The 24788-nt window shown below is 39.6% G+C and overlaps 1 pseudogene; it reads right to left on the bottom strand.

Annotated features, from left to right (window-relative positions):
• LOC123591760 overlaps positions 1-24788 on the bottom strand; it is a 72279-nt pseudogene that overhangs the window by 37339 nt on the left and 10152 nt on the right.

Here is a 24788-nt window from a genome sequence, read left to right as displayed (position 1 = left end):
TGAACTGTTAGTGTCATTTGGATGGAAATACCCTGTATAATGGAAGTTTAGAAAATGCTTCCTGCTGAAAGCACATTTTTCATCTCCCACTCACCCGAGTCTGAACTGGCAGCCTGAAGGAGGCTGACAGACCTTTCGGCTTCAACCACACACACCCTCAGCCTGTTTGGATGCAAACCTGAGGACGTTCTTCAGAGCATCACACTTTTTTTTTTAACCTTTTCTGGCTCATCCAGGACCTCATAGCAGTTCTTACAAAAGCAGTGTATGGATCGAGAGCATCCACAACTCTTTACAATCGGGGTTCTTCTCCTGGAATTAAAATGCTTCTCTTAAAATGGAGTGTAGCTTTTCGGCTGGTATGAATTCTATCACTCTTAATTGCTGAGATGCTAGGCAGACCTCATTTAGTAAAGCAGAGAAGCATTTCGACAAGAAACCAATCCGAGAAGATGCAAACAAATCTATTAAATTTTTCCCCTTTTCCTTTGGCCTGTGTCCCACACTAATTTTTAAATACTATTTGTTTATATTTATTGGCTGATTTCATTTAATTAATTTAGAAAGCATCTAAGTCATCGTAAACTTTACTTTGTGAGAACTCCAAACACTGGTCTAAACTAAACTAACATAACTGAGTAGATTATTGCTTTTCTGGGGTTTTTTTTTGGGGGGGGGGAAGAATGGGGTTCCCTATAGTGATTAAAGATTCATATAAAGTGGTTTTAACTAAAAATATATATATATATATTTTTTTTTTTCTTACACAGCAAATACTGAATGAAGCCCCATAAAATCAAGTCCCCTACAGCATTTAACTGGGCTAAAGGATCAAGGAGCTTGATCACTGCTGACGTCTGTCTCCCTGTCTACATTAATCCGTCATATAAAGAAACAGCCATCCTGCTCGCCGTGGGCTAAGGGTCCGTTCCCTCACAGCTAGAAGCCTAGTAAGCATCAGGTCACAAATGTAATGGGACTGGGGGGCTTATGCATGTATTTCAGTTCTCACGAGGGGACCATGGTGCTCAATTATTTTCTGACCTCTAGTGTCCGAGGCAAAGAGATCTCTCCTCCCTGAGAAAAGTGGGTAACAGGTTTGTTTTTTGAAAGTTCACATTGTTCTCCCCGTAGACGTTAGCAAGTGCCAGCGCTAGTCTCCACCCTGTTTACCTCCTCCAGATACACAAGGGTAGACGGGTTGCATGGTACCGTGAGCAGGCGCGGTGGGTTGGGTCCCCTGTGCAGTTCCCAACGCAATATCCCTTGCGTCAAAAGTGAGGTGTGTCCTACCATGGCACATGGGATCTCAGGATCGTGACCAGAACTGTTCTTTGTCATCACAGAGGCAGCGTTAAGATCGAGAACTGGACTTTTAACATCTGGGTAGGACAGTCTGGGAAACTGAGCCACAGCACCCTGAGAGCAAATCACTTACCTCAGATCATCAGCTGAATTCAGGACACTGAGAGAGGTTTTTATTTTCAGTTAGGGTGGGCTCCAATTGCAGAACCTTCTGCGGATGTCGAGCCATTCCTACCCTGACCCTCCCCAGCTCAGGAAGTTGTCCTGACATGAATGTCAGGGGGAAAATGCTCATGAATTTTCAAGTAAAAATTGCTCAGCCTAAAATGTTTTAGGCAGCAGGGCTCTCTATAAAGAGACTGGAAGGAAATACATTAACAAGGGGTAGCTCTGGGTTGGATCTTATGAGTGACTTTTTTTCTTCTACTTCTGTAATGTGTTTTCAATTTTCAAAATTGTCTACAGTGAGCATGTATTACATGTATAATTTTTAAAAACTAACTTAAAGGGCGCATGGCAAACTATAAGAAAAAGGCAATGGCTCTTCCTACAGACCCTCAAAATGCCCAGGTCTCGAGAAGCCAGACTTCTTGTGGCCTATTCCTCGAAAGATTTTCTAGAGCCTTTCAGAAACTCCAAAAGCCTCTGGAGCGCATTTGTCTAAAACCCTCTTGTACCGACCCCCACTCCCAGGGTGGTAATCCGTTACCTAGGGAAGCAGTAGGTAAAGGAAAGACTACCTTCACTCTCTAAAAATATATAGTTCATAAGACACTGTGTGATAGGTACACAGCTCTCGAATCTTCTTCGTTAACCAATACAATGGACAAAAAAAAACAAAAAACAAAAAAAACAGTGAGCTCCCTCTGCAGGTCAATGATAGTATTAACTCTCCAGCTTTCGGTTCTTGGCCTCCTTGAAAGAATCTGAGACTCTGGTCAACAAAGCTATGGTTATCTTATTTCTTATTAATTAATTAATTAATTTATTTATTTATTAATGTTTATTTATTTTTGATATATAGAGAGACACAGAGCGTGAGCAGGGCAGGGGTAGAGAGAGGGGAAGACACAGAATCTGAAGTAGGCTCCAGGCTCTGAGCTGTCAGCACAGAGCCCGACGCGGGGCTCGAATTCACAAACTGTGAGATCATGACCTAAGCCGAAGTCGGTCGCCTAACCAGCTGAGCCACCCAGGCGCCCCAAAGCTGTGGTTATTTTAAAATGAAATGAAATAGACTGATACCAAACAACAACGAAGACAAAAATATAAAAACTCTTTCTCTTGTGCATTCTACGGCAACAGAGCAAAACAGCATTTAAACATGTATAGGAAATAGGGCCAGCTCTTGTCATTTCAGTTCCATGAAAAAAATTCAGTAGGGGGTGATTTAAATAGAATTACCAATTAGAAACCCAAAATCAGGCCTGCAAGAAAACATTTCCACCTCCGACGGACAAAGGCCTCCGTCATGGTCTCAAGCCGCTTCGCAGAAAAGGAATCGGTAAGACAGAAGTGGCCGAATCATGTGGAATCCTTTTCTCCTTCTTTCACCTGTAAATTTTAGTCAGCTCTTTGAGAGCGTGGCATCACTCTCCTCCAATAAAATGACAGTTGTGCTAGGTCATATCTTGAGATTCCACTGAGCACTAACAGAGAAAACCAAACCCATGATAGCAATAAGGTATCCCAAGGTATACTAAAGAATTGAATTATATTAAAAGGGGTATATCTTCAAGCTCATTTCAGCAGAAGCATTAGAGGTGATAATTTATATAAAGCAGATAACACACAGAAGGTACTCAACAAATAGTTGTTGAGTAAGCATTGCCGTCTGGGCTGGGAACTCTGTCTCTGGTCACAGTGGCTGGCCTCAACACCTCTGGCCCCTTCTCTCCCTAGAAGACATCCTTCAGAAACTCAGCAAGGCCTCAGTCCGGCCTTCCTCACTATTCTTTCAATACAACTGAATCCTACATTAAACATGACTTTGATCAAACTCAAATGATGAACTGTATATTCAGAAAATTGAGGGGCGCCTGGATGGCTCAGTCAGTTAAGTGTCGGACTTTGGCTCAGATCATGATCTCACAGCTCGTGAGTTCAAGCCCCATGTTGGGCTCTGTGCTGACAGCTCAGAGCCCGGGGCCTGCTTTGGATTCTGTGTGTGTCTCTCTCTCTCTGCCCCTCCCCCGCTCCTGCTCTGTCTCTGTCTCTCAAAAATAAATAAACATTAAAAAAAATTTGTTTAAATAAAAGAAAATTGAAACCCTTCTCGCATGGAGTTCACGCTAAGAAAATTGAGAGGGGGGAAATGCCTTTGAGAGAGTGTCTACGAGACTTAAAAAACGAAAACCAAACACATCAACCCAGATTCGAGAGACACTTTATGCAGGAAGTAACACAATTGGTTAGAGGCCAAGCAAGCCCCACTACACTCTAGACCAGGGTCCCCACAGACGGGCCAGTCCATGAACTATGTATTTGTGGCCCATGGCAAGGAAGTACAGAAATGGAAAGTGAGAGTATGCGATATTATGTCTACTGAATACGACGCTTAAAAATTAAGCTTGCACTTTACATTTCAGTTTTTATTTTATTTTTACTCTTCCCTTCGGTAGTGCTTTATTTTACTTTACAAGCGCATCCATCCAAAATAGATTGGAAATTTTAAAAACAGAAACATTGGTCCTACACCAGGTGAAGTTTGAGAAGCACTGTTCTAGTCTGTATTTTCTTCTAGCCGGAGAGTATGAAGTGACACTGGACCCACGTGTCCAATGGGACAGCCACTAGCCACATATGGCTACGAAGCACTGGAAACGTGGCTGGTCTAAATGGGGATATACTGTAAGCATAAGACACACACGGGATTTCAGGTCCTAGTAAAAAAAAAAAAAAAGTGTACAATATCTCCATGTTTTAACAAGGTGTTGAAATGATAATATTTTGGACCTATTGGGCTAAGAATATATTCTGAAAATAAATTTGATATGTTTCTTTTTAATTTTTAATGTGACTACTAGAAAATGTAAAGGTAAATACATGTGGCTTGTGCTTGTGATTCACAGATTTCCATACTTCTAGCGGGTAAGTGCTGAGTGTTGCTTTAGACTTTCCTCCTCCTGCTATCTTCGAACCAGTTTTGTGGCGTCCCATCTTATCATTACGTAGTCAGCTCGAATGAACCCCTCCGGTAAAGCCTTTCATGAGCCATAAAAAAGCTCCCAACACACCCGCCTCTTCCACTGTGCACATATAGTGCTTAGTACAGACCTTCGTCTATACATACATACATACATACATATATGGTGATGTGCTAACAGTGAAAACAGTTGAGTGGATAACTTAGATTTGGTGGTCAGGAATGGCCTTTCTGAGGTGATATTTAAGCTGAAAGATGACCAGAAGGCGTGAGATCCACAAAACTCCAGATGAATATATTAGGCAGAGAAAACAGTTCATGCAAGTTTCCTAAATAGAAACAAGTTTGGTATTTTGAAGTAAGGAAAATGGCAGCAAGAAGAAGAGGAATTGAAAAAGAATTTATGTTTCAAGCAATATGGTAGAGAGCCTGAACAGCCCTTTCAACTGAAAAATTTAACTCGGTGAAATTAAGGATTCTTTTAAATGAATGAAAGTATTCATCAAAAGTAAAAAAATATATATAATGAAACAGGCATTTAACCTGAATGTTTTTCCTGAGCCTTAGAGACTTGAATTTCTGCCTCAATGACCATATGGGCCTGGGGGACAGGAGATATAATGATTAATTTTACATGTCAATGTGGCTGAACCACATTGCCCAGATATTTGGTCAATCATTATTGTGGATGTTTCTGTTAGGATGTTTTTGGATGAGATTTACATTTACATCAGTGGACTTTGGGTAAACCAGATTGGCCTCTACAATGTGGGTGGGCCTCATCCAATCAGTTGAAGGCCTGAATAAAACAAGAGGTTGACCTCCCTCAAGTACAAGGTAATTCTGCCATTAGACTGCCTTTAGGCTTCATCTGCCACATCAACTCTTTCTGATTTTTTCAGAAGACTGCCTTTGGAATTGAATGGTAATCTTTTCCTGAGTCTCCAATCTGCTGGGTTAGCGCATCAGATTTTGGACTCATCAAGCCTTCACACACACACACACACACACACACCCTGTTGGTTCTGTTTTCCTGGAGAACCCCAACTAATACCAAAGGTAAAACCTAAATGGAGTTTAGTTAGTAGGAAACCCATTACATAAACCTGAAATCTCAGAGAGGGTTTATAACCTCAATATACGGACAATCAAGAAACAAACTCACTATACAAAATTAATTCAACTTTGACACCAGGTGGTGGTGGTGAAAAAAAAAGTAACCAGAGAAATCACAATCATAAATCACTTCTTGTATGGGTTTGCAGTCCAAATTCATATCACTCATATGATCCAAAGAAACCTTTAAAGGCAGATTTTTTTTCATGAGTAATTTTTAAAGTTTCTCATAAATTTCAATACAGTAAAATTCAGTCTTTGTGATATATAGGCCTATAGGTATAGTGTTATCCACAACTATAACCATGATACTAAGAAGTTCTATCCCCCCCACCAAAAAAAATTCCTTTGTAGTGAAACACTTCCCCCAACCACCAAATACTTACAACCACTGATTTATTCTCCATTGCGATAGCTTTGCCTTCTCTGGAATATCATACAAACTGAATAATAATAGAGTATGGAATCTTTTTGATAATCCATCATCTTTGATGATTACTTTCATTCATTCCAGTTAGGCAATTCATTTTAAAGATTCTCAAAATATTTTAAATATTAAAATGCATTTGAGATTCATACATGTTGTTACACCTATCAGTCGCTCATTGTTTAGTATTATTCCACTGTATGAATGTACATACACTTGTTTATCCACTCACCAGCTAAAGGGTAATCGGGTTTTCAGGTTTTGGTGATTATGAACAAAGCTAGTTCTAGTCCTAGTTCTCTAATTCCTCAAAGATGAGGAATCTTTGCCCGCACTGGATATTTTTTGATTTTTTAAAAAATAAACCATTCTTGGGGCACCTGGGTGGCTCAGTCAGTTAAGTTTCTGACTCTTGATTTTGGCTCAGGTCATGATCTCAGGGTTAATGAATTGGAGCCCCAAGTCGGGCTCTGTGCTGACAACACAGAGCTTGCTTAGGATTCTCTCTCTCCCTCTCTCTATCCCTCTCTCTCTGCCCCTCCCCTGCCTGCACTCTCTCTCTCTCTCAAAACAAATTAACATTTAAAATAAAAAAACATTCTTTTTTTCAAAGTGCCACAAAATTTAATAAACAGGCAACTTTATTTTTAATAACATTCTTAAATCTGTAGATCATGATCATAGTAGATAAACATTTAAAAACGTTTATTAGTGAATTAGATTTTTACACAAAAAGTCAAATATATAATTTTATTTCCAATAAAAACTAGGGGTACCTAGCTGGCTCAGTTGGTGGAGCATGCAACTCTTAATCTCGGAGTTGTGAGTTCGAGCCCCACGTTGAGTGTAGAGATTACTTAAAAATAAAATCTTTAAAACACACACACACACACACACACACACACAAATAAGCAATTAAAAACTGTTTTTATTTACTGTGGAAAAATAAGAACCATTTCGATAAATGAAAAAATTAATGTGAACAAGACAGAATGATTTCCTTTTTATTTGCTTGGTTGTCTCTATTTTTATTCTTAGAAGTTAAGAAAGTCAGACTGATTTTATTTGCTTCATTGTCTAATATTGTGTCTATTGAAACAAATGTGGATAAATTAGTATCTGCTGAAACATAAATGATAAGATTCTTAAAGATGGAATAGAACATTAAGCTGGGTGTTCAATATTTTGAAAGCTGAGTTTGTGGTAACAGTTTGTCATTTTTCTTCTTTTGCCCATATGAAAATACATTAACAGAAAATTACCAATGGAAAAACATTTTTTTTTTTTTAATTTTTTTTTTTTTCAACGTTTATTTATTTTTGGGACAGAGAGAGACAGAGCATGAACGGGGGAGGGGCAGAGAGAGAGGGAGACACAGAATCGGAAACAGGCTCCAGGCTCTGAGCCATCAGCCCAGAGCCCGACGCGGGGCTCGAACTCACGGACCGCGAGATCGTGACCTGGCTGAAGTCGGACGCTTAACCGACTGCGCCACCCAGGCGCCCCGGAAAAACATTTTTAAATTTATGTTACGTTCCTATCAACTTTAATAATAATGCTTAATCAGCAATCACATTAATTTCTTTCACTCAGTATTAATACTTTGTATAGAATTAGAGGCCGACTGATAATTTACATTCAAACATTTTGAAACACAGAGTTTTAAATGCCACATAAAAATTATATAAGATAGTACTTTTAAAAATGTTTATTTAGGGGCACCTGTGTGGCTCAGTCAGTTGAGCGTCTGACTTTGGCTCAGGTCATGGTCTCACCGTCCGTGAGTTCAAGCCCCACATTGGGCTCTGTGCTGACAGCTCGGAGCCTGGAGCCTGCTTTGGATTCTGTGTCTCCCCCTTTCTCTGCCCCTCCCCTGCCCATGCTCTGTCTCTCTCTGTCTCAAAAATAAATTAAAACATTAAAAAAATTTTTTTAAATAAATTTTAAAAACTGTTTACTTACAGGGCACCTGGGTGGCTCAGTTAGTTGAGTGTCCGACTTTGGCTCAGGTCATGATCTCACAGCTTATGAGTTCGAGCCCCGTATCGGGCTGTGTGCTGACAACTCAGAGCTTGGGGCCTGCTTCAGATTCTGTGTCTCCCTCTCTTTATGCCCCTAACCCACTCACTTCTGTCTCTGTCTCTCCCAAAAATAAATAAACATTAAAAAAATATATTAAAGGGGCCCCTGGGTGGCGCAGTCGGTTAAGCGTCCGACTTCAGCCAGGTCACGATCTCGCGGTCCGTGAGTTCGAGCCCCGCGTCGGGCTCTGGGCTGATGGCTCAGAGCCTGGAGCCTGTTTCCGATTCTGTGTCTCCCTCTCTCTCTGCCCCTCCCCCGGTCATGCTCTGTCTCTCTCTGTCCCAAAAATAAATAAACGTTGAAAAAAAAAAATTAAAAAAAAAAAAAAAAAAAAAATATATATTAAAAATGTTTACTTACTTATTTTTTGATAGAGACAGAGTATGGGTGCACGAACGCCCACACAAGCCGGGGCTGGAGGGGGGAGCGCAGGGAGAGAGAAGGAGCAAGAGAATCCCAAGCAGCCTCTGCATTGTCAGTACTTAATGTGGGACTTGATCCCTCAAATTGTGAGATCATAACCTGAGCCGTAATCAAGAGTTGAATGCCACCCTGTAATTTTTTGATATTTGAGATTTAACTTACTATTATTTTCAAAATAAATTTCTTTTCGATATATAATAAATTGTTGCTTAAAACTCATTTGATTGAAATTATTACTCCAAGGAATTATTTCAGTTACTTTTTACTATAAATAGTCTTTAGAAAACAAGAATACCTATTTTCTTATAGGGATTTTCATTTTTGAAAAAAGAAAAAGTTGCAACGCATTTAAAAATCCTCCTACAACAAAGAATTAATTGCCAGAGTGACCATTGTTATAAAAAATAACATTTAGAAATGCAAATTGGGTTAAAGAGAAATACTTGTATTATATTTTTTAGTTATTCTAATGTTATAATGCAACTTATACCTATTAAGAAGTAGCTTTTATTTTTTTTTTGTCTCACTCTTGTTAGCATGTTGTTTTAGAATAGAGCACAGCAATGTATGGGCTCCTCTGGTATTCTTCTGCACCTATGAAGGCTTCCCTGAAATCCCTCAACCACATAAAAGTTCACTTTTATACCAGAAATAAGAACAAGAGCTTAGTAATAAATTTGTTTTGCAAATCTCTCAATTTTAGGATTAAAACATCCTCTACTAATTTCAAAATACACGATTTTTGAGGAGAGAGTAAAGTTGGCAGAGGCAGTATGGAGACCCTGAGCTTGTCTCATCCCTAAAACACAGCTAGATCAGCATCAGGCCATTTTGAACACCGAGGAAATTGATCTGAGGATTAACGCAACAATCTGCATAATATGAGCCACAGAACTCGGCAGGTATGCAGTGCAGAGAGGTGAATCAGGAGAGAGAAAAGCCATGGAGGGTAGCGAGTCGTTTTTGCGGAAAGAGGGCAGAGAGAGAAAAAAGACGGGGGAGAGTATGGTGCACCGGGATTGTGCAAGAAAAGCACTCCCCTGAAAGTAGCTGGAGAGAAAGAGAAAGAGTGAAAACACTAGCAGGGGATTGGACAAGAAATCTGCTCCCCAAAACCATTGATGGGGAGAAAGGAGAGGGTTTCAATACCATCAAGATTCTATAAACGGTGGAGCGCAGAGTCTAAAGTTCCAGAGCTCATTGCCTGGTGGTGCTCTGGTGAGGAAGTAGGACGAATCCCTAGAAGCAGGCAGCAGGTATGAAGGGTCCATGTGCCACATGGGGAGAAGTGGTTCCCCTGCTTGGAGTGCATTTCATAGAGGCCATATGGCCTCTCCACAGGCAAAGGTCCCAGCAGACCCCAGAGAGCAGCTGTTTGCAGGTACTGGGACAAAGATGTCAAAGTGCAGCAAAACCTGGCACCTTCTGTGTGTTGTGATTTGCCATAATGTCTGAACCTCTGCCGCTGCACAATTGCACCAACGTTTTCTGGGGCAAGCCAGCACCTGGCCATTGCTCAGCGAGACCCTCCCCCAGACAGCTGGCACAGGTCCAAGCCACAGGGGTCTCTGAAGTGTGGGGTTTTTGAAACACAACCCTATGTGAGATAAAACTCTGGAGGGAGGTGCTGCTCGTCAGGCAGACAACTTGGGACACACACAGGGGAGAGGTGGGTAGTGGACAAAGGCCTGAGACAAAGGAGGGGTGCTTGACCAATGGTGGGTAAGTGCGAAATTCTTGCCCCAAAGACTAGGGAGCTGGATGAAGCTATTCTCACCTCTCCCGTACAGGTGCATGTGCGCATGCACACGGATCCACCCCAGTAAGCTAAGCAGCGCCACCTAGTGGATAACGGAGCCATTACACCCTGCCCAACTGCACCCTCCAAGTACATCCCCAAGAAGACCAACACAAATACTTCCACCTGCTTAATATAGGGAGTATAGAGTGCTTCATAGTTTCAGTTCTAGCGGAAACTGGATGTAACTTCATTCGGGTTTCATTCTGTTTTCTGGTTTATTTATCAGTTTGTTTTCTTTGCTTCTGTTTTTGCTTAAATTGTTTTATTTTTTCTTTCTCTTTCTTGGATCGAGAAAGAAAATTTTATTTTTATTTTTTTACTTTATTTTAAATTTTATATTTTATTTTGCTTTATCCTGTTTCCTTATATAAATTTTTTAATTTATAAAATTCTTTCTTACCTTTTTTTTTCCTTTCCCTTTTTTCTCTATTTTATCAAGCTTCTTTCAATAAGCAAACCGAAACACACCTTGGATCTAGCTTCCTTTATTTGATTTTGTTTTGTTTTTAATTTTTTTAATTTTAATTTTTAATTTTATTAATTTTCTTCTTCCTCCAAAATGACAAGATGAAGGAATTCACCCCCCAAAAAAGAGAACAGGAAGAGGGGCACCTGGGTGGCTCTGTCAGTTAAGCTTCCGACTTCAGCTCAGGTCATGATCTCACGGTCTGTGGGCTCAAGCCCCACATCAGGCTCTGTGCTGACAGCTCAGAGCCTGGAGCCTGCTTTGGATTCTGTGTCTCCCTCTCTCTCTGTCCCTCCCCTGCTTGCCCTCTGTCTCTTTCTCTCTCAAAAATAAATAAAGATTAAAAAAAATTTTTTTAAATCTTCAATCTCATGTTGGAACATAAAAGCGATCTCTGGTTTCTTCCTCCCAGTGTGAGATAACTCATCATCACTATCGTCTTTTCTTGCTTTCTTCTTGATTTTTAAAATTGTGTACTTTCTGGCATTGCTGCTACCTCCTCTGACACTTCCATTCCCCTCTGTTGCTTTTCTCTTTCCTTCATCTTTTTTTTATCCTTTGTACTTGTATTAATGCATTCTAAAATGGAGACTTGTTTCAGATCTTCTTCAGTGATTAAGTGAACAGATTATTTTTCAGTTCCTTTTCAGCTTCCTGGTGCATCAGCTCACCGAATAGTTCTATGCAGTTATTCAGACATTTTCCACTGACTACAATGGTGTCACTAAAGACTACAGCTGAAACCTGCTTGCAGAATGCTCTCATCACCCTGTTGAAGCAATATCACAGCATCCTCAACTGATAAAGAACTGAGAAACAGGGGTACAATATCAACCATGTTCCAGAGCTGATGGCTTCCTCTACCGATGCTTCCACGTGATCTGCAAATCATTGAACACACAGCTGCTTTCGAAGACAAGACTTGTGTAGGTCTTCTATCTTTTCTTTATGTAGGTCACAGCATCTGGGATTCCAAGTCCGGACAAAGCATCAAATTCTAGATAGCCATTCTGCCTGATGTGTTCTGGAGTGAATGTCAGGAATGAACACTGCCTCGTCCTGTCTTCCACCAACCACAGAGCCCCATAAACAACCATTGTTAACAAGTTCCTCAAACACAGAGTAAAGTCGCTGCTCTTGACATCCGGATTTTAAAATCAGAGAATTCACTGCTGTAGGCTGGGTAATAGCACTGAACAGTCCACGATGCGTGCTTTATGTCAAGCTATAAAAGCTTCAGTAAATATTGCTCCTCTGTTATTAAGAGAGCCATGTGGCCATTAATAAGTCTATCTAGTCTTTGAGTTAGTGCCTGCGTCAGAAAGTTTCCAAAAGATCATAGGTTTTGCACAGTTGGGATATGGTGACTTGATCACTTTCTTGCAATTTGTCATTTACCTCCTATAACAGATACAAATAGTTCTCATCTATCAGTTATCCCAATACTAGCTGAACATGCTTTCCTAATTATCAATGTCACCAATTCTATTTTCAGCAAGAATCAGATCCACATTGATTACCTGTTGCAGATCAACGTTTACTCAACAGCCTCAGACACATAGCTCATCTCTCATTTCTTTGCTAATTTGAGCTGGAATAATATATTCCTTCCCATCGAGTGTGTAAACTACTTCCAGCTCTTTCTGAGCAATCAATTTATTCACAATCTCAATGAAGTTCCACTCTGACAACCTCTGCATAACTGTGGTGAGCTGTGCCCACTGGAAGTCAGCTGCCAACCACCACAGGTGTCCTTTCCCTACTTACCCAGCCACCAAAGAACTGCCCACATGTCAGCCTAAAAAAATAAACCACTCTAATTAATGAGTAGTGATATCCAATGTGTTTTTAACTTTGCATTTTCCTAATGACTAAGGATGCTGAACATCTTATTTGCTAACTGTATACTTTCTTTGATGAAATGTCCATTCAAATCTTTTGCCAACTTGTTTTTTGAGTTGTTTTCTTATTGCTGAGTTTTGAGAGTATACATATTCTGGATACTATTTATCTGTCAGATACGTGATTTACAAATATTTTCTCCCAGTCCGTGACTTGTCTTTTCTTCCTCTTAATAGAATAGTTTTCAATTTTGATAAAGTCTGACTTATCCCATTTTCCTATGGATAATGTTTTTGTTGTCATGTCTAAGAACTCTTTTCCTTACTCAAGGTCACAAAGATTTTTTTATATGCTTTCTTGTAGAAGTTTTATACTTTTATGTTTTACATTTAGGTCTATGATCCATTCTGCATTAAAAATCTAAACTATAATTGATAAATTGCTGGAGCCTCAATGTGGACAAAACAGAGTTTAAAACCCCATAGGAATCCAGTCATCGAAGAAGCCCCCCACATCTTGGTGATTTTTTAACCCCCAGGAGCCTCTACAGGTTCTTGTAGGGAATATCAAAGGAAAAAACCCTCCTGTTTCTGACAGGGATAAGGGAAAAGTAATCATTTTGAAATACACCAGAGCATTCTGTTTTTCATAATAAACCCTGCCCTCAAAAGAAACTATTGTAACAAAGGCTAACCTGTTGGAGATTTTATCTGAACATAACCGACCTGAGGGAAGGGAAATAGCCAACTCCACCTGGCCCTAACCTTCTATGTGAGACAAGAGAAATATCCAAATTGAGCCCTCCTATAGCATTCCATGTAAAGATGGGAAACACACAACTCTAGCCTTCCCAAGCCATCTTGTCTCATCTAAAGTGGGAAGGGAAATCTGAGAAGCACTTTTGAAGTTCACAGACCAGGGCCACAGGTTTACTAAAAGAGACTTAATCATAACACTCTCCAACACTTTCCCTCCGTCTATACTTTATCACTACATTACTAAAGGACTATTTACCAGAGTTCCTTTCACCCAGTACATCATGTCTGGCTTTTGACAAAAAAGTACAAGGCATACTAACAGCCAAAAAACTGTTTTGAGGGGCACCTGCGTGGCTCAGTTGGTTAAACATCCAACTCTTGATCTTGGCTCAGGTCATGATCTCATGGTTCTTGAGGCTGAGCCTTACATCGGTGCTCCCTTGCATCTGTGCTGTCAGCATAGAGCCTGCTTGGGATTCTTTCTCTCCCTATCTCTCTTCCTGCCCCTACTCCTCCCTCAAAATAAACAAACTTAAAAAACAGTTTTGATTAAGTTCATAACTATCCTTGATAAAAATTCTTGGCAAACTAGGAATACAATGGAACTTCCTTCACCTGATAAGGAGCATTATCTTACTTGATAAGGTATGATTCAGTTGGCAATACAATTTCATATAAAACAATGTTTTTAAATTTTTTTAACATTTATTCATTTTTTTGAGAGGCAGAGAGAGACAGTATGAGCAGGGGAAGGACAGAGACAGAGACAGAATGTGAGGCAGGCTTTAGGCTCTGAGCTGTCACCACAGAACCCAACATGGGGCTCGAACCCACAAACAGCGAGATCATGACCAGAGCCAAAGTCAGACACTTAACCACTGAGCCACCTAGGTGCCCCTCATATAAAACAATTTTATGGGGCGCCTGGGTGGCGCAGTCGGTTAAGCGTCCGACTTCAGCCAGGTCACGATCTCGCGGTCCGTGAGTTCGAGCCCCGCGTCAGGCTCTGGGCTGATGGCTCAGAGCCTGGAGCCTGTTTCCGATTCTGTGTCTCCCTCTCTCTCTGCCCCTCCCCCGTTCATGCTCTGTCTCTCTCTGTCCCAAAAATAAATAAACGTTGAATAAAACAATTTTATAAAAGCAGCAAAAAATGTAACATATACTACGACTAAATATTATAAAAACCTTGAACAGAGAAAATCATTTATTTTTATTGAAATATTAAAGAACATTTAAATAGATACACACTGTTCTTTGATGCAAGGACTCAATATCCTAAAGATGTCAGTGATTCTCCCAACTTATATACAGATTCAGTGCAATTCTGATAAAAATCCTCACAGGGCTTATTATGGGATTTGAGATAATCCTTAAAATTATATGCAAGAGCAAAAGGCCAAAAAGAGTCAAGACCTATTGAGGAACAAAAAGCTGGAGGAGTAGAGTTCTGATGGATTTTTGATATTTGATATTTGATTGCTGTTAAGCCTCATGCCCTCTTCTTCACTTTGGGTTCCACATCTGGACAAGCTGATGAGAAAAGTTCAGCACTTCCTCCTTTAATGCTGGAAGGAGACTCAAACAAGGCATGCCCCTTTCCTAGCCACCGCAGCCCTACCCCCAATCCACAATAAAAAAAAAAAAAAAAAAACCCCAGGTCAATCTCATTTCCTTGGTCTTGAAAGCCACTGCAGACCTGCTTGGGAGGCGGCTGCCCTGCTCTCCTCAAAGATCTCATATAAGGTAAGTAATAAATCTTGTTCTACCTTCTGAGGATGTGTGGGTGGCATCATGTGGCTGGACATCTGAACCTAACTTTGGGTGAGCAGAGTCCATCCGCCTCTGCAGATGACCAAACAGCGAGGATGCCTGATGATATATCAAGATGTACTGAAAGGAGCACAGATGAGGGTTTCTGCATAAATGATTCTGTTGTGTGGGAACCATGACTCCTGAGGTTGTGTGATGTGGCCCTGGGTAATAGACAGGGGCCTGATTACATAGAGTTTTGAAAGTCAAGGTAAGGAGTTTGGATTTTATCTTCAGAGTGATGAGAAGCCATTTGGGAGGGGTTTTTTATTATTATTATTATTATTATTATTATTTTATTTTATTTTATTTTGAGAGAGAGAGCACGCATGAGTGGTGGGCAGAGGAGCAAAGGGAGAGAGAGAATCTTAAGCAGGCTCCACACTCAGCATAGAGCCCAACACAGGGCTCAATCCCATGACCTGTCATCGTGACCCAAGCTGAAATCAAGAGTTGGATGCTCAACCAACTGAGCCACTCACATGCCCCGCCATTGGAGAGTTTTACACAGGGAAGAAACCTGATCTGATTTTTAACTTTTTAAAGATCCATCCAACTGCTATGGACTAGGTTGTGTCCTCCCCACCACCCCAAATTCATATTGAAGCCCTACCCCTCAAGGTGACAGTATTTGGAAATAAGACCTTTACATAATTAGTATTAAATTAGAATTAAATTTCTGTTGTTGAAGCTTTCCAGGCTGTGATATTTTGTTATAGCAGTCCTAGCAGACTAACATACTAACAAACTATTGTGGTAAGCAGAAAGGGGGAAATCAATATTGGAAGTGAGGAGAGGGGCAAGAAGATGATGTCAGTTGGGTACCTGGGTGGCTCAGTCAGGTGAGTGTCTGACTTCACCTCAGGTCATGATGTCATAGTTTGTGAGTTTGAGCCCTGCATCGGGCTCGTTGCTGTCAGCTCAGAGCCTCCTTCAGATCCTCTGTCCCCCTCTCTCTGCCCCTCCCTGGTCATGCTTTCTCTCTCAAAAATGAATAAACTTAAGAAATAAAAGAAGATGAGCGCAGCTTGAGCTAGGGCATAAGCAGTAGGGACAATGGGAAGCACACACATCTGAAGTCTCCTCCGTAGAGCAGCCCACAGGGCATGCCAATGGATTGGAGGTGGAGGATGAGAAAAATAAAGGAATCAAATTCTGTGTATATATGCAGGTAAATAACTCAGGCCAACTTTCCATTTTTAGTCTGGACTTGAAGCAAAATCACTTGACTGAAAAACAGAAATAGCTTGAAGAGGAATTAGAAGATACTTTCAGAGATAAAGGACAGAGATGTTATGTATTAGTTTATCATTTTGTGATATTTTCTAATGTATGTTTTTACAATATAACAGGATCCTACAATCTCAGAGTACATTAAGGCAACAGCACCTGAAAAGAGATAGAAGCCATCTCCCCCTAACTCCCAAACAAGGCCTCACCTACGTTTCCTCCACACAGTCACCAGTGACTTATTCCCTTAGAATGCACATTCTGACACAGGTCTATATTGCTCTTAAGTCATTTGGGCACATACGAGAATGATTATCATTTCAAAGAACTTCCAGAAATCTCTGTGAAGCTGTTACTTGGGAGCCTAAATGACAGCTTAATTTTGCCATAAATTTTCAGAGAATACCAGCCCTTTTAAGAATAAAATTTCTGGGGCGCCTGGGTGGCTCAGTTGGTTAAGCGTCTGACTTCGGCTCAGGTCATGATCTCGCGGTCTGTGAGTTCGAGCCCTGCGTCGGGCTCTGTCCTGACCACTCAGAGCCTGGAGCCTGTTTCAAATTCTGTGTCTCCCTCTCTCTCTGACCCTCCCCCATTCATGCTCTGTCTCTCTCTGTCTCAAAAATAAATAAACGTTAAGAAAAATTAAAAAAAAAAAAAAAAGAATAAAATTTCTAGTTCACCAAAGCAGCACAGCCTGCTTTAACAGCAGAGGAAAACAGAAGTGCTTAGTTTTTATACAGAAAAAAATTTTTCTTATTATCAAAAGTTTGCTTTTTTTTTTGGGCATGTTTAATAACTTTTGTAATGTGACACGACACAATTAACCCTCCATAGGCATTTATGCACTCTGTAACTGACTGGCCTTCTCTGCCCAGAATAAGAATATGTGTTCTTTTAAGTATAATTCTCTTTCCTCCTGGCTAGGAGGAATAAAGCTAAAACAGAAGAGTATCGAGGCTGGGGGAAGAGATGTACTAGGATACTCTTAAATGAAGCAATGTGCCATTCTTCGGTTATATGTCTGATTTGGCTCAGAATTCATTCACCCATCCATCCATGCACCATTCTAAAATCACCCAATGAAAATTGGAATAATAGCTTCCATTTATCCATATACTGCCATGGATTCTGACCTATTGACCAATATCCAGCCTTACTCTCTGCCACAAAGTTAAGCTGTCAAAAAGCACAAAATACCATTCTGTAGGGATATACTACATTATAACTCTTATTAGCAAATATTCTATTAAATTCATTTCTAATGTTTTCCTATCCAAGACTAATTCTGTAATTTTTTTTCTTAATCACACCCATAAACTCTGTATTGGTTAATATGTATTCCAAGAAATACACATTAATAAATATTATGTCAAAAATGTATTATGGCCTATTGATACAGAACCTAATATTATTACTTCATGATGTGTGAAGCATTATTTTTTCTGGTGTCACATCTAGAGTATATGTAATCTTGCTATTCATCCTAACGGCAACTTATATGGGCAAAATTAAAACAATATCCAGTATTGTTCTTGTATTCTTTTTTCATATGTTAGTGAGCCATCAAATTTCTACTTTTCCATCACTGAAGGCTAAAGCCTCCTGACATTTAAATGAGTAGACTACTCTAATCAAAAGCAACTTTTAGAGGAAGAGATCAAGCATAGACATAGATGCACAAAATTATTTTGATTAAACCAAAAATATATATAAAATGTCCAAATTTGGGAGTCTCCTGCTACTTAAATTAATGCTTTTAGATCAAAGTGTCTTATTTTTTAAAGTAAACTTAGAACCACATTTCCAGCTGTTCTGTTTCCAGGTCAGTAAGTAGATGCCTGATGAAGCTTTCTTTCCTTCCCACTGTAACTGCTGTGGTTAATATGTTATAAGTTTTAATATGTTATAAGTTAAAATGTTATAAGTTAATATAAGTTCATGTAATGAACTTATAACATGTGTGGCCTAGTATACACAACAGGTGTTTTCTTGAGACATGAAAAATAGCCTACTGGCAATGAATACTCACCAAGACATTCAAAATCAATTTTTTTCCTCTTACTCTTAAATAAAAAAAGACGATTACTTTATTCATTAAGATCAGTCAAAGCACTGTTATTTTATACTATACTAAAAAAAAACTGGAATGCCTTTTCCACTAACATATTTCTCATCATTAAAGTGATTTTTTTTTAGGGCCAAAGAAATACTTTTGTCTTGAACAATTGTAAGGTTATCAATATTAGGCCAGCTTATACGGTAACTGGTAAAAACTAAAGTTTACTAATAAAATCCAAATTTAATGGGTGAAAAATTATAACCCTAACCTATTATGTGACTTTTATAAATGAATAAATCTTAATTAATAATGGCATCTGCCTCCAGCCAAGATGGAATAGCAGGGATTGGACTTGTAGTGCCACTTAAAATAACTAAAATATCAGACAAACAACAACAGAAAACCAGTTTTCATGACTTTGAATCTAAAGGCAAAAAGAAGTGAGCCCTGAGAGACAGGAAAGAAATGAAATGATCCTTAAATTTTTCCCAGCTTACTGCCTTGAGAGTTACCAGTGAAAGTTCTAGGAAGGGGAAGCCAGCAGAAACAAGAGGACTTCATGAATCAAAGCATTACAGTTTGTAATGCAGAATACTTAGGAGGGTGGTACATAGATAAATAAATACAGTTAGATCTTGTTTCTTAATCGATTCTGCCATCTGTGCCTTTTAATGTTCATTTAAAGCAATTACTGACAAAGTACTTACTTCTGCCATTTTGGCATTTGTGTGTGTGTGTGTGTGTGTGTGTGTGTGTGTGTGTGTGTGTGTCTTTCTGTCTGTGTCTGTGTGTGTCTGTGTGTTTATATGTCATATCTTTTGTTCAATTCTTCCATTACTGCCTTCTTTTGTTTTTTTTTTGTTCTAGGATACAACTTTTATTGAATTCTTACTTACTTTTCCGTATACCTTTTAGTTATTTTCTCAATGGTTATCCTGGAGTTTAAAAGTAACACTTTAAAAATAGAACAATCTCCCACAGGGGGCTAGGGAAGTGGGACAGCCAAACTATCCAGTTGAATGAGACTCAGCTGAAGACACCCATTTCTCCCCATCAACACCCACAGTACTAAGGTGGGAGCTCTACAGCAGGGGGAGGGAGCATACTGAGAAAGAGGCAGATATGAATTTCAAAGGGTTAGACTATACTTAGCAGAAATCCACCCATAAGCCTCTGGGAGTACCACCCCTGAAGATCTCCCTCCTAGTCCAGGGGTGCCCCAATGCACGAAGTGCTAAACCCACACGTCCCCCCACTCTGCTACAAGTTCTTTATGAATGACCAGGAGTGTGCCTGGGAGAACAAGATCCAGTAAATAGGGAACTGGCTAAGAAAACAGGCCAAGATTGGTGGACTAGGGACAGACCGCAAACTTGAACTATACTGCCACCTGATGGAAAAGAAGGCAGGTTTCCAATATTTAGCAAGGTAGAATTAAAAGAACCAGAGTAGATATAAGAGCTTAAAAATTCATCCACAAGAGGGAACAAGAAAAATGAAGCAGAGACACTTTCATGAAGACCGAGAAGAAGAAAGAAAAAAAATCCTCATTTAATAACAACACCATAGAACATAACACTCCATCTGCTGAAAGAAAGGAGTTAAAGGTGTCTATGACTTCAAATTCAGAAGCATAAGCACATACCTGCAAAGAATATGAAAAATCAAGGTAACATGGCATTACAAAAAGAAAAGGAGAATTCTCAAACAAACAAACACTCCCACTTAGGTATTTGGACTTTTTTCTGTTGTAAACCTTCAAATAATGTCTATCTTCTCCCCCCCACCCACCCCACCCAAAACACATTAAGTTCTATGACAGCAGGAGTCGTGTTGCTTTTGTCACCATTATATCCCCAGTACCTACAACAGTATGTGATGCATAGCTATGTAAAAATGAAATAAAAAACTGAAATTATCTTTAATATATATGGATATATAATTAAAACTAATTTCCTTTTTTCTCTTATCTTTTTAATGTGGCTATTAGAAAATATTAAGGGGAAGTAGATGGGGGGGACGAGTAAAATAAGCGATGGGGATTAAGGAGTACACTTGTCATGAGCAAAGGATGATGCATGGAAGTGCTGAATCACTATATTCTACACCTGAAACTTCTATAACACTGTGTGTTAACTACGCTTGAATTAGAATAAAAAATAAATTAGAAAAGAAAATATTAAATCATCTGAATTATTTTTGAAGGTTGTTATGAAGAATCTCAGCAAGCTACAAGGAAACTCAGAAAAACAATTCCATGAAATAAGGAAGAAAGTATATTAACAAAGTGATTTCTTTAACAAAGATAGTAAAATTACTTAAAAGAACCAAATAACAATTCTGGAGCTGAAGAATTCCATGAATGGAATGAAGAACATAATATAGAGTGCCTGTAGCAGGGCAGACCAGAAAGAAGAAAGAAGAAATGACTTGGAGAATAGGAATTTTGAAATAACACAAATAGAAGGGGAAAAAAGGAACTAAGATTTTAAAAGAGTAAAGAAAGCCTACAAATGCTATGGGATTACATCAGAAAGACAAATATAATAATAATATGGATTCCAGAAGGAGAAGAGGAAGGAGGTGGGCAGAGAGCCTATTTAAAGAAATAACAGCTGAGGGGACTTCCGGGGAAGATAGCAGACTAGGAGGATTCTAAGCTCACCTCCTCCCACAAATACAACTATATAACACCCACATCAGTGTAAATAACCCAGAAAACAACCTAAAGATTCACAGAACAGATTCTCCACAGCTAAATGTAGGGAAGAGGCCACATCTTACAGGGCAGGAAGGGTGGAGATGTGGTGACCAGCTAAATGGTCCTATGAGAGTGTCCGCAGGAGGGAGGGATGCTGCAGGTTCAGAAAGGGGAGAGGAGCAACCCCACACCAGGCATCTCAGGCACAGGGGACCGGCTCGGGGAAGATGAATCCCCATAACATTTGCCTTTGAAAATCAGAGGGTCCTAATCAGCAGTGGGGCTCAACACCTGGAACTTTAAAAATCAGCAGGCTTAGCTCCAGGAAAACTGGAAAGTCAGAGTCCCTGCCCTTGAAGAGACAGCATAACAAACAACTTCACTAAGATACAACAGTAGAACCAGCAGTTTGAAAAGCACCTGGGGTATATGGGGAGGAGATTTATTTACTAATCTCAGAGTGTGTGCTGGAGGGGCAAGGATCTTTGGGAGACTTCTCTGAGAACAAAAGAGTTGGTGGGTGCCATTTTCCTCCCCTACCCAACCCTGGCCTAGATACATGGAACACTTTCCACCTAGCTTGCCAACAGTGCAGCCCACCCCCACTTGTTTCTGCATATCTTCCCCCTCCAACTCTGACTGTCTCAGCAGGAGTTTTCCAGGTGGCTACAGGTCCAGTCTCACAATGCACCAGTGCTCACCTTGCTGGCACAGCACATCCCACCCCTGCATTCTCTTGCAGACCTACCCCCTCCAATATGCCTTTGGCCGGAGCCCATCCAAAGCAATGCCACAAGACCGGCAGTGTGCAAGCAGCCCTAAATAGGGGCCAGCACGACTCCAAAGTGACTCCTACCCCGGGGAGAGGAGAAGATAACCATACACATCAGTCCAACTTTGGCCCCAGCAGTTGGTTTGGGGGCAGACATCAGGTCTGACTGCAGGACCTGCCCACCAACAAAAGCCTCTCAAGGGACAGCACAGGGAAAGCACTGTGCAGTTCAGCGCTACTGAATCATTGGCAAACACCTGGTCTAACTCAACAAAAGCCGGAAGTGGCGCCAGACTGGTCCACTAATGACAGAGGGAGCAAACACTGCCCACAATAGGCAAAGAGAGACATTGCAGCTAACTGAACTGAAGGCAAATGCAGCTCAGTCACAACACTGGGCACACAGGACACACACAGGAGACGCCCCTGAAGCACCAGGTTGTGGTGAAGGAGACATTACACTATAGGCACTACAGGAACTCTTCTCCATAACGCCACTGCTTCTTTTTTATGAGTTTATCTATTTTGTTGATCTTTTTAAAGGACCAGCTCCTGGTTCCATTGATCTATTGTTTCTTTAGTTTTTATTTCATCTATTTCTACGCTAATCTTTATCATTTTCTTCTTTCTACTGGTTCTGGGTTTTGTTTGTTTTTCTTTTTCCAGCTCCCTTGGGTGTAAGTTTAGGTTGTTTTTCTGAGATTTTTCTTGCTTCTTGAGGTGGGCCTGTATTACTATAAAATTCCCACTTAGAACAACTTTTGTTGCATCCCAAAGATTTTGGACTGTTGTGTTTCCTTTTTACATTTTCTTCATGTATTTTTGTACTTTCCATTTGATTTTTGGCTGACTCATTCGTTGTTTAATAGCATGTTATTTCACCTTCATATATTTGTATTCTTTCCATATTTTTCTCTTGTGGTTGATTTCTAGTTTCATAGTGTTGTGGTCAGAAAAGATGCGCGGTATGACTAAGAACTTTTTGAATTTGTTGAGACTTGTTTGGTGGCCTAATATGTGATCTATTCTGGAGAATGTTCCATGTGTCCTTGCAAAGAGTTTGCATTCTGCTGTTTTAGGATGGAATGTTCTGAACATGTCTATTCAATCCATCTGGTGTAATGTGTTGTTCAAAGCCACAGTTTTCTTTGTTGATCTTGTTTGGATGATCTATCTATTGATGTAAGTAGGGTGTTACAGTCCCCTGCTACTATTATATTACTACTGATCACTTCCTTTATGTTTGTTATTAGCTGCTTTATGTATTTGGGTGCTTCCATGCCAGGTGCATAAATATTTACAGTTTTTGTATCTTCTTGTTGGGTTGCTCCCTTTATGAATATATACTGTCCTTCTTTGTCTCTTGTTACAGTCTCTGTTTAAATGAATGTCTATTTTGTCTGATATAAGTATTGCTACCCTGGCTTTCTTTTCACTTCCATTTGCATGGTAAGTGCTTTTCTATCCCTTCACTTTCAATCTGCAGGTGTCTTTAGATCTGAAATGAGTCTCTTGTAGGCAGCATATAGATGGGTCTTGCTTTCGTATCCATTCAATCACTTTATATCTTTTTTTTTTTTTTTTTTTTTTTTTTTAGAAAGTGAGAGAGAGCGTGCAAGTTGGGGAGGGCACAGGGAGAGGGAGAGAGAATCTTAAGCAGGCTCCATGCTCAGTGTGGAGCCTGATGCAGGGCTTGATCTCACAACCCTGAGATCACAACCTGAGCTGAAATCAAGTGTCGGATACTTAACTGATTGAGCCACCCAGGCACTCCCAGTCACCTTATATCTCTTAATGGGAACACTGAGTCCATTTATATTCAAAATACATATAGGTATGTACTTATTGCAATTTTTTACTTGTTTTATAGTTGTTTTTGTATTTCTTCTCTATTACTTTATTCTCTTGCTCTCTCTTGTCAGTGTTTGCTGGCTCTCTTCAGTGATATACTTGGATTACTTTTTATTGATTTTTTGCATATCTATCACTGGTTTTTGATTTGTGGTTATCATTAGGTTTATGTATGACATCTTATACATTTAACAATCTATGTTAAGTTGATGGTTGCTTAAGTTTGGGCCCATTCTTTACTCCTCTCCCCCGACATTTTAGGTATATGGTTTCATAATTTACATCCTTTTATTTTGTGAATGCTCTGACTGATTTTTATAGATACACTTATTTTTACTGCTTTTGTGCTTTCTACTTTGCTTGCTCCTACTTATGGTCTTTCCTTTCCACTCAAAGAGTTCCCTTCAACATTTTTCAGTGACATGAAAACATATGAAAGTACTCAATACACTGGTAAAGGTGAAAAACATACAGTAAGACTGAGAAAAATGTAACTCTATATTAGATAGTGTATTACCACTGAACTGTAGTTACAAATGCTAAAGGAAAATAGTAGTGAAATTAAATATAGCTACTATAAATTGTTAACAAAACACAACATGAAAAGAGGTAAATCGTGACATTATTAATACAAAAGGGAGGAGTAAAAAGTTGAAGCCTTTATAGGCAATTGAAGATAAGTTCCTATCGACCTAAAATGGACTGTCTTATCTATACAATGTTTTATGTAAATTCCATGGTAACCACAAAGCAAAAACTTAGAGTAGATCCACAATAGACATGGAAAGGGGAAAGAGCATACATACCACCATGGAAAACCAATTAACAAATGTGGGCAGAAACAGAGAAAAAGAAACAATGGAAATATGAAATACCCAGAAAGCAGTTAATAAAATGACATTACCAAGTCCTTACACATCAATAATTACTCTAAAAGTAAATAGATTGAATTCATTTATCAAAAGGCACAAAGTGGCTGGATGGATTTAAAAATATGAAGA

The sequence above is a fragment of the Leopardus geoffroyi genome, chromosome B4, assembly GCF_018350155.1.
Source record: "Leopardus geoffroyi isolate Oge1 chromosome B4, O.geoffroyi_Oge1_pat1.0, whole genome shotgun sequence".
NCBI lineage: Eukaryota > Metazoa > Chordata > Mammalia > Carnivora > Felidae > Leopardus > Leopardus geoffroyi.
Note: the sequence above shows the minus strand (reverse complement) of the source record. Positions and strands in the feature narration are given on the sequence as shown.